We start from the raw sequence: 14,552 nt of genomic DNA on the forward strand, positions 1-14,552 counted from the left end.
CGGCGTCTTCCGGCTCTGAATTCACTCTGCCAGGCATCGGGCCTGGGCAGAGCCGACTGCGCATATCCGCTTGTAGTGCGGGCATGCGCAGTCGGCTCTGCCCAGGCCCGATGCCTGGCAGAGTGAATTCAGAGTCGGAAGATGCCGGGGGGAAGCTGCACGGAGAAGACTTCTCGGAGGATCCAGCCCGACCCTCACTCGTGGACTTGGTAAGTGTAATTTGATCGAACGTTGCCTACCCCTGAAACGAGCATTTTCCCCCCATAGACTATAATAGGGTTCGATATTCGATTTGAGTAGTCGAATATTGAGGGGCTACTCCAAACAAATATCGAATCTCGAACATTTTATTGTTCGCTCATCTCTAATACTGATGGCCTAAACACCTTGAGCTTGCACCACTGACCCTTATGACCTAAACTCTTTTGATCATGCATTATTGATGTTTTAAGATATTTTTTAATTTTCCTATAAAGGGTTTGTTTTTGTGAAGAAGGCTCCCCTGACAAGAATATGATCATATGGGATCCCTTTACTGGACCTCCAGCGATAAATTGTAATCCAAGAATTTGGCCAAAGGTGTACAATTTCCACAGCAGTGTCACCACAGTGGAAATGAAGCATTACAAAATGCTCTGTGGATTGGATGGTTGTATAGTCCTACAAAGTAAGAGATGATTTTTGTAGCCACTTCCTGCTTTGACTAATAGAGGAAATGGGAAGACACCCCCTCCCATTATATTCACCTGCCTGCCTTTAAGGTCACCATGGTAATTTACAGAAAGGATTTGCTGCCACTAGTGGTGAGTAGAGGTATGGCAGCCACTATTATCTGAAGTAAGATGAAAAAATAAACCATAATTCATTCCTTACAATAATATTTAGTCTTAATTAGAATTTAGTCCAGATACTAGGCCATCTTCAACTTGAATCTGATAACTCACTACGCCGTGATATCTCAAAACAAAATAGATTATTAGAAAAAAGTGAGTAAAAGCAATTAAGACGTTAAAAGTCATGTTAATCTTGGCTACATCTGTACCTACACAGGGGCTGCCATATTGGGACATCATCATATCACGAATACTATTACTTACAGGATGATAGTAATGAACATTCCTTACACTCAACCTCCAATTTCCACGAAACCAATAAATCTTGTGAAATATTTCCTATGTTTAGAGTCTTTAATGTAATCTGGCAATTATTATTTCCATAATGTGCCATTTAATTAGAGCCTTATGATAAGTTGTTTAACATTTTCTGGCATCATGACTCCAGAGGATAAATATAATCACTCTTATCTCTTTTTAATATATCTAGAATAAATGTCATCTGATTCCACCCCCCTCCCCCTCTGTTAATCTACTTGCTGCTGGAGGGGCTTAGCAAATTGCTCTGTAATCAGAGGAGATTCCCACTAGAATCACAGGCCGTCAATTTAACATATTTTACATATTTCCAAATACTCGGAGTAGTATGGCGGTAAACTAGGCTGGCAGCGTTCACACCGTGGGATGCATTTATTTGACTGCTATAAGACTTTATTTTGTTAACCCCTCGGATTCTAAAAGTTTTGGGGAAACTGTCAACTTTTTCGAAAGCATTGGTGGTGATCATATGGGCTTTATGATCAGATATGGATTAGGAGATTAAGGATTGCCAAATATTGACTCCCAAATGCCCACTAACATTTTCAGTAGGACATGAAATCTATAAATCTAAACAGCACCCTCAAAACGGTCCAGCTCTGGCAAGGAGGATATTCACTTGGCGCCCAACAGAGGGCAGACAGTTGTAAGAAGGGTCTAGTTTGATTTTGCAGTAGATCCTTTCTATTCAATGCTTTGTATGTGTGCCATGGTATCAAACTGCACTAAAAAAGACCTTTCAATACTTCCAACAAGTATTCTCTAGCCCCCACCATTCCTGAGCAATTAATGCTGTTAGTTTTGGTGCCTGTTATTCGAATTAGACTCTGTACTTTCAGAAGGGCGGTGTCAGATAGGAGAAGACAAGGGGTGTGATTCTGAGTTCTGACACTGGCGCCTCTGATTGGAGCTGTGAATCATGCCCCCTACCTTACATCGCCCCTTGTGACATTACAGAGTTTAAATACCACATCAGACACCAAAACTAACTGCACTTATTGCTCAGGACTGGTGGGGAATAGAGAGAAAATCTGAACTGTGCAGGAAATAGTGGATCAGTGACTATTAACAGATGCTAAGAACTAGAATAGGTGGAAGTGGTGAAAGGTCCTCTTTAAAGGGTTATTTCTACTTTGGATATTGCTGCCAAGATAGGAATAACTTCTCCTAAGTGACAACCCCAATGGGTGCTCTACACATATGTTGTAATGCCGATGGAAACAGTCTATCACAGCTGTGCTTTCTTCATAGCTCCCAAACACCTTTAAAGACATTACTGGGACAGCATAGAACAGTTCTGCTCTCCTCTTGGTAGAAATTTGCCCTTTAAATATTTGCAGTTTTATGGGAAAAAGAGAGAACATTTTAATATCCCAAATGACAAGTTCAGCCACATTACTATAGCTCTGCTACGTGTGCGCCCTCTTAACGTTGTCTTTAGTACATCATAATAATAAGAGCATGTAACGACTCTAAAATCTGCTGCACAAAAAATAAATTCTTTAAAGCTGAAGATGCAATTTAATAGCTGTAAAGAAAGAAAGCCCTCATGTCCTGTATGAGTCTGTATATCTGAAAAGGTAGCATTGATTGTGTGCGTGGGGGAGGCAGGACTCACAGGCTTTCTCTATGAGTGGTGGGGGGAGCAGGACTCACAGGCTTTCTCTATGAGTGGTGGGGGAATCAGGACTCACAGGCTTTCTCTATGAGTGGTGGGGGGAGCAGGACTCACAGGCTTTCTCTATGAGTGGTGGGGGGAGCAGGACTCACAGGCTTTCTCTATGAGTGGTGGGGGGAGCAGGACTCACAGGCTTTCTCTATGAGTGGTGGGAGGAGCAGGACTCACAGGCTTTCTCTATGAGTGGTGGGGGGAGCAGGACTCACAGGCTTTCTCTATGAGTGGTGGTGGGAGCAGGACTCACAGGCTTTCTCTATGAGTGGTGGGGGGAGCAGGACTCACAGGCTTTCTCTATGAGTGGTGGGGGGAGCAGGACTCACAGGCTTTCTCTATGAGTGGTGGGGGGAGCAGGACTCACAGGCTTTCTCTATGAGTGGTGGGAGCAGGACTCACAGGCTTTCTCTATGAGTGGTGGGAGGAGCAGGACTCACAGGCTTTCTCTATGAGTGGTGGGGGGAGCAGGACTCACAGGCTTTCTCTATGAGTGGTGGGGGGAGGCAGGACTCACAGGCTTTCTCTATGAGTGGTGGGGGGAGCAGGACTCACAGGCTTTCTCTATGAGTGGTGGGGGGAGCAGGACTCACAGGCTTTCTCTATGAGTGGTGGGGGGAGCAGGACTCACAGGCTTTCTCTATGAGTGGTGGGGGAATCAGGACTCAGGCTTTCTCTATGAGTGGGGGGAGCAGGACTCACAGGCTTTCTATGAGTGGGTGGGGGAGCAGGACTCACAGGCTTTCTCTATGAGTGGTGAGGGAGCAGGACTCACAGGCTTTCTTTATGAGTGGGGTGTAGTGCTAAAGTATTAATTGACCATCTGGAATCCATATTAGATGGTAACAGTTAGCCTGTAAGATCTATAGACTTGGTAATGTTTAGTGAGAGACGCTGCATATTTACGCATAGCTCTCTTATCAATGCTTCTCACAGAATATTGTTATGAGAATGCTGTACCATATAACACTGGTTGATGGGAATGCAGGTTTGCTTAGCACCAGGAGCATTCAACATCCGATGAAGGATTTTCCCAGTGTCAGGTTAACCTCTGAAGAACTGGCCATTCGGAGGGGGGAGGCCTAAGGGTGCATTCACACTACGTTTCCTGAAGCTTAAAACATGTTCAGAATAAGCGGCGTATAAGGCAGTTCCATTCATTTCTATGGGAGCCGGCATACGAGCGCTCCCCATAGAAATGAATGGGCTGCTTCTTTCACTGCGAGCAGTCCCATTGAAGTGAATGGGAATGCCGGCGTGTACGGCTCAGCATGAGCAGAGCTTGCCGTATACGCCGGCACTTCCCATTCACTTCAATGGGACTGCTCGCAGTGAAAGAAGCAGCCCATTCATTTCTATGGGGAGCGCTCGTATCCCCGCTCCCATAGAAATGAATGGAACTGCTTTATACGCCGCTTATTCTGAACGTGTTTTACGTTCAGAATAAGCTTCAGGAAACGTAGTGTGAATGCACCCTCATACTGGAAAAATACTGATGTGTTAGTTTGCATAGCATTGGGCTACGCAGGCATTTGTTTTCAAGAAGATAGAAGCCGAGAAAGTTTGCTGCGAAGTTAGAAGTGTCTGGACCTGCGTGCTAAGGGGACGCCCATGGCGCAGTGTGGATCCCAGGAACTCTCTATCTTCGCTGGCCCGCTTCTCCCAGCTGATGCCGGATAGATGATGCTTATAATTCCTGGTGAAGCTTTAACCTGTATATAGATGTGTAATGTAAGCTATGGAGATAATTCTCTGTCTTCGCCGGTCGCCTCCACGGTTGATGATTTTTTTTTTCCAGGCAGATGAAGATGTAAGCTCTTGGTGTTGATTCTGTATCTTAATCTTTGTAACTTGTATTATAAAAAAGTGTATGCAATATCACACTGTCTTCTGTTAATTTATGTATTCACTAATTCTTCATATAATAAAATTAGTAAAGCATTCAGAGTTGCCTTCTTTAAAGCCGTACCCGACCCCTTAAAATAGTTGGCAAAACAGTGGGGGGAGGGGCAGGACTCACAGGCTTTCTCTATGAGTGGTGGGGGGAGCAGGACTCACAGGCTTTATGTATGAGTGGGGGAGCAGGACTTACAGGCTTTCTCTATGAGTGGTGGGGGGAGCAGGACTCACAGGCTTTCTCTATGAGTGGTGGGGGGAGCAGGACTCACAGGCTTTCTCTATGAGTGGTGGGGGGAGCAGGACTCACAGGCTTTCTCTATGAGTGGTGGGGGGAGCAGGACTCACAGGCTTTCTCTATGAGTGGGGGGGAGCAGGACTCACAGGCTTTCTCTATGAGTGGTGGGGGGAGCAGGACTCACAGGCTTTCTCTATGAGTGGTGGGGGAAGCAGGACTCACAGGCTTTCTCTATGAGTGGGTGGAGGAGCAGGACTCACAGGCTTTCTCTATGAGTGGGTGGAGGAGCAGGACTCACAGGCTTTCTCTATGAGTGGTGGGGGAAGCAGGACTCACAGGCTTTCTCTATGAGTGGTGGGGAGCATGACTCACAGGCTTTCTCTATGAGTGGTGGGGGAGCAGGACTCATAGGCTTTCTCTATGAGTGGTGGGGGGAGCAAGCAGGACTCACAGGCTTTCTCTATGAGTGGTGGGGGGAGCAGGACTCACAGGCTTTCTCTATGAGTGGTGGGGGGAGCAGGACTCACAGGCTTTCTCTATGAGTGGTGGAGGGGAGCAGGACTCACAGGCTTTCTCTATGAGTGGTGGAGGGGAGCAGGACTCACAGGCTTTCTCTATGAGTGGTGGAGGGAGCAGGACTCACAGGCTTTCTCTATGAGTGGTGGGGGGCAGGACTCACAGGCTTTCTCTATGAGTGGGGGGAAGCAGGACTCACAGGCTTTCTCTATGAGTGGTGGAGGGGAGCAGGACTCACAGGCTTTCTCTATGAGTGGTGGAGGGAGCAGGACTCACAGGCTTTCTCTATGAGTGGTGGGGGGCAGGACTCACAGGCTTTCACTATGAGTGGGGGGGAGCAGGACTCACAGGCTTTCTCCATGAGTGGTGGAGGGGAGCAGGACTCACAGGCTTTCTCTATGAGTGGTGGAGGGAGCAGGACTCACAGGCTTTCTCTATGAGTGGTGGGGGGCAGGACTCACAGGCTTTCTCTATGAGTGGGGGGGAGCAGGACTCACAGGCTTTCTCTATGAGTGGTGGAGGGGAGCAGGACTCACAGGCTTTCTCTATGAGTGGTGGAGGGGAGCAGGACTCACAGGCTTTCTCTATGAGTGGTGGAGGGAGCAGGACTCACAGGCTTTCTCTATGAGTGGTGGAGGGAGCAGGACTCACAGGCTTTCTCTATGAGTGGTGGGGGGAGCGAGCAGGACTCACAGGCTTTCTCTATGAGTGGTGGGGGGAGCAGGACTCACAGGCTTTCTCTATGAGTGGTGGGGGGAGCAGGACTCACAGGCTTTCTCTATGAGTGGCGGGAGCAGGACTCACAGGCTTTCTCTATGAGTGGGGGGAGGAGCAGGACCCACAGGCTTTCTCTATGATGGGGGGAGGAGCAGGACTCACAGGCTTTCTCTATGAGTGGTGGGGGGAGCAGGACTCACAGGCTTTCTCTAGGAGTGGGGGGAGGAGCAGGACTCACAGGCTTTCTCTATGAGTGGTGGGGGGAACAGGACTCACAGGCCTTCTCTATTAGTGGGGGGGGATTCCTCTATGAGTGCTGACAGCAGTTTCCTTTACATTACAACAATTGAATGAAATATAGAAAACAATATATCTCTAAACTCAGCTTCTTCCCCACTCTTATACCGCCTCTTACCCCCATTTCCTGCTGGTCACATGGTTCTCCATTAAGGATTTTGGAATGCCATATAAACAAGGGAAATACAGTAACAAATAAAAGAATGGTATTGTAATAAAAATACCTTAGTAAATGACATTTCACTACATTTTTCTGTGTATAAGAAATAACCCCATACTTCTCACTATACTGTATGGCACATTGTTTGCAGGTATATACTGTATTATCTGTATCTTCTCACATATTATGAACGTTTTACCATGATATACATATAAAAATGCCATTATCATTATATATTCATTTACAATTAGGAAATTGATTATTTTCAGTATTTAGCGGCCTATTTGTAGGCTCTTCCTTTATTCTAGGTCTGAACATTTGCAGTCTGTTCACTTGTAATGAGCAGATTAGCTGAACATCACATGAATAGATTTCGACTTTCACATTTGGATTATCAGTAATTTGTTTAATAGAGCGTTGTATTGTCTGAAAGATTTCTACAATCCAATGTAGAAAAAGTACAAAGCGGATCCCTACTCTGGAACAGCAAACACCTAGGGTAATATGATAGCAAGCAAGCAGGTAACCAGGATAGGTTCATATGGACTTTTTACTGATATGTATATAGGGATTTGTACTCTACGGGTTTCTTGAGATTAAAGGGATTGTCTATAAAGAATGTTTTGTTTTTTTTCTGGAGATCAGAGTCTCATCTGTCTCTTCAGACCCCAGAGTATAATAAGTGGAGGCCCAGGGGAGATGGAGAAATATAATAAACACTTGGGCTTGCTGGTGGTGTCCATCGCTCAAATCAAATCAGATCAAATCAAATAGGCTTTATTGGCACGTCCGAATGGATATTTGGCATTGCCAAAGCTAGTAAAGTGGGGGGGGAGTTGGTGTCGAGGAGGAGAGTATGGGGGGGGGGGTGGCTGATTTGGGGTATAACAGTCCGTGGAGTCTCATCTTCCTCTTAGTTGGTGACCGCTATATGGGGAGGTGGGGTGGGGTGGGGCGGGTGGTTTGGGGTATAACAGTCCGTGGAGTCTCATCTTCCTCTTAGTTGGTGACCGCTATATGGGGAGGTGGGGTGGGGCGGGTGGTTTGGGGTATAACAGTCCGTGGAGTCTCATCTTCCTCTTATTTGGTGACAGCTGGACACGCATTGGGCAGCGATCTCCACAGTGGCCTCTTCTTCTCCATCGCTCCTTCATAGTCCTCTTCGACCAGCTTCTAGCCTTATAAGTGATGTCATCAGCCCAAGGTGAGGCCTATAATTGAGTCTCAGTGGTCATATAGGGCACACCAACATCAATTTAAAGTAAGTATCATGATGTTGATGTGCTCCACTTGTTATTATTATGATGATACCCAACTGGAATTCGAGGGCCGGGAGGAGCAGCAGAAAAAAGCACAATAGAAGGTTTGGTCAGTGGATAGCGGGGGTCGGTACACAAAGGCGGGTAGTCAGACCGAGTCTGGATCGGTACACAGAGGCGAGTAGTCAGATGGAGAAAAAGGTCGATGCACAAGCGGGTAAGCAGACAGATCCGAGGTCTATACACCATCAGGTAAGCAGTAAGGAGAAGCGATCTGCAAAAGATATTCCTCTGAGCTAGAGATTGGAGTTAACACAATACTCAAGCGTGGGACTGAATGTACTCTGGGTTTAAATAGGCCCCAACAGTAAGCAAGGTGGTTGCAAACAGTAAGCAAGGTGGCTGCTGATCTGAGACAATACTGGCCATCTTGTTTCAGGGCAAGCCTAGAGAATGGTATCCTCTAGTGGTGGGAGTATAAAGTCCTTGAAAACAGTGGGCACTAGTGGAGATGCTTGAAACAGCACTTTACCAGATAATAAACACAGCTATTAACACCACTTGATCTCTGAAGACCAATCACAAGTCTCATCGATCCTTCAGGGCCTGTTGCTTTACACAGAAGTCCAGAAAAGGCTGGATAAGAAGCTTAAGGGAACCCAGAAGAGATGAGGGAAGGTGAATATTAGTGTTGATTATGTTTCCGCACCACCCCTGGTTCCCTGATTATTACACTCTGGTGTCTCTTCAATAATATAATAGTGGGGTAGAAATTTTTTTGAAAATTTGTATTAAATCCAGTTCATCATGAACGGTGAATTACCTGTTAGAAGAGAAGACTGCCCTAGTAAAGGAGACACTGACTAAACCTAGGAGGCACCATGCCTCGGCCTCAGCTCCAGTCTTATGGTGTTCCGGTACATCCAATACAGGGAAGAGTTGTTGTTTTTGAACTTTGTTAAAATTAAAATGTGAGTGACTAGCAAGACATAGTGACAAATGTTCCATTATATATACCAGAAAACGGGAGTAAACAGCTGAAATCTATATAAGATCCTAGCTGTGTAGATGGCAAAACATTTTCACGGACACCAAGAGAATTGTTAAAATGCCTCTTAATTATCTTTAGCAAGATGTGCCAAAATTATTAAGACTGGCATGTAAAAGCATATATAGGGTTAAAAAAAATCCCACTTATTTGATACTTCTTTTCACTAATAGATTTGAAATGTTCTTTTCAACATGTTTCCCTCTTTGCACACAAGATTATATGTTATGTTATGTTAATTCTGGTTGGAACCAATGCCCTAAAGGTATCATTCCCATTGTATGGAATCTAGCTTTATATTGTTACTATAAAAACAAAGTGAACCAACCACACAAAATATATGAATAAAAATTAACTTTTATTAAGTGCTCCTAAAAAGGTGTAGCAACATATATACATACAAAATATATAAACAAACATAGAACAAAATCATATAGGGGTAGACAATGCTACAAATACCAACTTGTCAGCCATGGAATGTACACTGGATGGCAACACGAATATCATAGTACAAAGGGCTCAACCATAGCTAAAACTGAAAGTGTCCAATAATAAAGTGTTGTAAATGAAAACAACAAATAATCAGTGTAATAACCCACAGATAGCTATGAGACTGCCCACATAGGATGATCCAAGATTAGCCTCCATACATACCAACAGTAAAGGGACCCGACGCGCGTTTCACCTGTACTTGACAGGTTTCCCCTGACGAAACCTGATTTGGGGTATAACAGTCCGTGGAGTCTCATCTTCCTCTTAGTTGGTGACCGCTATATGGGGAGGTGGGGTGGGGTGGGGCGGGTGGTTTGGGGTATAACAGTCCGTGGAGTCTCATCTTCCTCTTAGTTGGTGACCGCTATATGGGGAGGTGGGGTGGGGTGGGGCGGGTGGTTTGGGGTATAACAGTCCGTGGAGTCTCATCTTCCTCTTATTTGGTGACAGCTGGACACGCATTGGGCAGCGATCTCCACAGTGGCCTCTTCTTCTCCATCGCTCCTTCGTAGTCCTCTTCGACCAGCTTCTAGCCTTATAAGTGATGTCATCAGCCCAAGGTGAGGCCTATAATTGAGTCTCAGTGGTCATATAGGGCACACCAACATCAATTTAAAGTAAGTATCATGATGTTGATGTGCTCCACTTGTTATTATTATGATGATACCCAACTGGAATTCGAGGGCCGGGAGGAGCAGCAGAAAAAAGCACAATAGAAGGTTTGGTCAGTGGATAGCGGGGGTCGGTACACAAAGGCGGGTAGTCAGACCGAGTCTGGATCGGTACACAGAGGCGAGTAGTCAGATGGAGAAAAAGGTCGATGCACAAGCGGGTAAGCAGACAGATCCGAGGTCTATACACCATCAGGTAAGCAGTAAGGAGAAGCGATCTGCAAAAGATATTCCTCTGAGCTAGAGATTGGAGTTAACACAATACTCAAGCGTGGGACTGAATGTACTCTGGGTTTAAATAGGCCCCAACAGTAAGCAAGGTGGTTGCAAACAGTAAGCAAGGTGGCTGCTGATCTGAGACAATACTGGCCATCTTGTTTCAGGGCAAGCCTAGAGAATGGTATCCTCTAGTGGTGGGAGTATAAAGTCCTTGAAAACAGTGGGCACTAGTGGAGATGCTTGAAACAGCACTTTACCAGATAATAAACACAGCTATTAACACCACTTGATCTCTGAAGACCAATCACAAGTCTCATCGATCCTTCAGGGCCTGTTGCTTTACACAGAAGTCCAGAAAAGGCTGGATAAGAAGCTTAAGGGAACCCAGAAGAGATGAGGGAAGGTGAATATTAGTGTTGATTATGTTTCCGCACCACCCCTGGTTCCCTGATTATTACACTCTGGTGTCTCTTCAATAATATAATAGTGGGGTAGAAATTTTTTTGAAAATTTGTATTAAATCCAGTTCATCATGAACGGTGAATTACCTGTTAGAAGAGAAGACTGCCCTAGTAAAGGAGACACTGACTAAACCTAGGAGGCACCATGCCTCGGCCTCAGCTCCAGTCTAATGGTGTTCCGGTACATCCAATACAGGGAAGAGTTGTTGTTTTTGAACTTTCCCCTGACGAAACCTGTCAAGTACAGGTGAAACGCGCGTCGGGTCCCTTTACTGTTGGTATGTATGGAGGCTAATCTTGGATCATCCTATGTGGGCACTCTCATAGCTATCTGTGGGTTATTACACTGATTATTTGTTGTTTTCATTTACAACACTTTATTATTGGACACTTTCAGTTTTAGCTATGGTTGAGCCCTTTGTACCATGATATTAGTGTTGCCATCCAGTGTACATTCCATGGCTGACAAGTTGGTATTTGTAGCATTGTCTACCCCTATATGATTTTGTTCTATGTTTGTTTATATATTTTGTATGTATATATGTTGCTACACCTTTTTAGGAGCACTTAATAAAAGTTAATTTTTATTCATATATTTTGTGTGCTTGGTTCACTTTGTTGCTATGGTCATTTACCCACACATAATTTGTTATATTTGCCTCTATTGTTTACTATTGTTACTATAAAGTAAAAGACTTCGCACAAGCTACAAGTCTTGTATTGTCTTTCTGGAAGGAATTTTCCCTTCTATATGCCCCTGACTTCATTTAGGATATGGAAGCTCACAGACCAGAAGGTGAAATCTGTAAAGTGGGGATCCCAACCAAATTGTACCACAACACATCCTACAGACCCTTCTCAATGCACTGGACCAGTGTTCCATATTTCCCACCATTGACTATATATGGTACTGGCTGTTATGGTCTCGGAATCCCTGACCACGGACTGGCCCCGAACTGATAACTTCTCAGTACGGTACAGGAAAAACATATATAAAAACCAACAATAATAAGTATGAGCAGTTTGGACTTCTAGTGTGGATCCTCCTACACCCTGCCTCGCACAACTAGAAGTAGCCGTGGGCCCGACTAACTTGCCTGAAGGGGCACGAGCACAGCCGGAGAAGTAGCTAACCTGCAAAGGGAAATAGAGCCCCTGTCTAGCTTCACGTAGGTACGAAGGAGAGGCAGATACAGAACAAGCCCCCCACGGATGTCCAGACGCGGACTAACGGTGAACATGAGAACACAAAAGCATAGGAAGAGAATAAACATGAAACACAGAATAACTGAACTAAAGCAAGGGATAGGAAAAAAACAGAACTTAGGATCACACACAAAAAACCCCTACCAAAATTCCAAACTTCCAAACAGAAAAATACCTAGGGCTCGCTGCGCCCCGAACACTATGTCTGGATACAAGCTCAATACTTAGCGAACCAGTCCTGTGTGAACAGGAGCAAGAAACTGGATGGGCCAGGATGCAGATGGAAGCAGCTTTCAGACAACAGACATTCACTAGGAACAGACATTTAAGACCGGCATCAGATAGCATGTGCAACAACCTTATATAGTAAGGGGAAGGCCTCGCCCATGGCCTGTAAAGTATTCAGCACTGCAGAGAACTTAACCCCTTCAGAGGCCAAGACACACCAGGCACTGATCCACCAGGCCACTCACCACGTGATCCACGCCCAAGTGCCAGAGCAGAAACTGCATGTCTGGTGTGAACACTCCCCTGCCGTGCATCAGGTGGTTCACGCGCTGAATGCCGTCCGGACACTCTGCGCCTGAACCTAACAGGCTGAGACTGCTGAGACCGGGTCATAACATGACCCCCCCCTTGATGAGGGGTCACCGAACCCTCAAAGGCCGCACCTGGTTTCTCTGGGAATCTCCAGAAAAATTCCTGCACCAGTCTAGCCGCATGCACTTCAGACGCCGAAATCCAAGAATTATCTTCTGGTCCATAGCCTTTCCATTTAACCAGAAACTGTAACCTGCGTCTACGCCATCTAGAGTCCAGGATATTTTCCACTTCATATTCCAGATTACCATCCACCAGAACTGGCTCGGACGGAGAGACAGAAGGAATCAGAGGTGGAAGAAACTTCTTCAACAAAGCCTTGTTATTAATGGCGCAGTTGTACTCCCTATGAGGAGGCAATTTTTTAGATTGGGATTTGGAGAAAACAGAAGAAACATCAGACAAGTATTCCGGAACTTGATCGTCTTCAGTCAGTACCGAAGACAGAGTAATAGTTGAATCCCTACATTTACACCCCCAACTGGTTAATTTCTGGGATTGCCAGTCAATTACTGGGTTGTGGGCTTTCAGCCACGGGTACCCCAAAATAACTTCACTTTGGAGACCCTGTAAAACCAAGAAAGTACAAAGCTCCTCATGTTCCCCTTCAGTCACCATTCTCAATTTGACTAGGAACTGGGGCTTGGATTCTGCAATAGAAGAAGAATCAATAGCCTGAAGATGGATCTTCTTAGTTACTGGAGCAAGAGAAAAATGATACTGGCGTGCGAAATCATAATTCATAACATTAACCATCGCCCCGGAATCAACAAATGCCTTAGCAGTACATGAGGAGGACAGACTACAATCAGGAAACGTCACAGACAAGGAAAAGCAAAAACCTGGTTCAAGACAAACCTCTGGGTTGGACTTCACTGGAGGGCGCTTCAAACATTGCGACATTACATGACCTGGATCTCCACAGTAAAAGCACCTTTTATTTTTGCGCCGATAATCCCTCCGCTGTTCAGGAGTTTTGAAATGATCAATTTGCATTGGCTCCAAAAACTCATTATTTACGGAAGGGAGCGCCAAATTGTGTTTCCTTTGGCGTAGTCGTCGGTGTACCTGTATGGCTAAAGACATAGATTCATTAAGCGATTTAGGCTTAGGGAACCCCAACATAAAGTCCTTTACTGAGTCAGATAAACCCTTGCGGAAGATGGCTGCCAGCGAGGAGTCATTCCACGTAGTCTGTACAGCCCATTTTCTAAATTTCTGACAATACACTTCTGCCTTATCAGAACCCTGCTGCAAATTAATGAGAGCATGTTCAGCAACACCTTCAGCATCAGGTTCGGAATAAATCAACCCAAGGCTCTCAAAAAATGAATCAGGACTTAGCAAAGCTGGGTCATTAGGAAGCAAAGAATACGCCCATTGCTGGGCATCACCTCGCAGTAAGGAGATGATGACCTGAACCTGTTGCTGAGGTGTTCCAGCAGAACGAGTTTTAACTGAGAAATAATTCCGACAGCTATTTTTAAAATTGTCAAACTGGGTATAGTCTCCTGAAAAACAGTCGGGTAACTTAATTTTAGGCTCCACATCTTGTGGCAGCCCTGCAGTCTCAAGAGCTTGTATGCGCTGACCTAACTCCTGATTTGAGAGAGTCAGTTTTTTCACCTGCTCAATCAAAGAACCAATAGCTTGCTCCATGACAAAAAAAAAACTATTGAAGGATCCCACAAAAAAAATTCCAATGAAAAAGGTCAGCTAGTTTTTTCTTTTTGGCCGGTCTTACTGTTATGGTTTGGGGATCCCTACCAAAATTCCAAACTTCCAAACAGGAAAATACCTAGGGCTCGCTGCGCCCGGAACACTATGTCTGGATACAAGCTCAATACTTAGCAAACCAGTCCTGTGTGAACAGGAGCAAGAAACCGGATGGGCCAGGATGCAGATGGAAGCAGCTTTCAGACAACAGACATTCACTGAGAACAGGAACAGAC

Source organism: Leptodactylus fuscus, chromosome 2, assembly GCF_031893055.1.
Source record: "Leptodactylus fuscus isolate aLepFus1 chromosome 2, aLepFus1.hap2, whole genome shotgun sequence".
Taxonomy (NCBI): Eukaryota; Metazoa; Chordata; class Amphibia; order Anura; family Leptodactylidae; genus Leptodactylus; species Leptodactylus fuscus.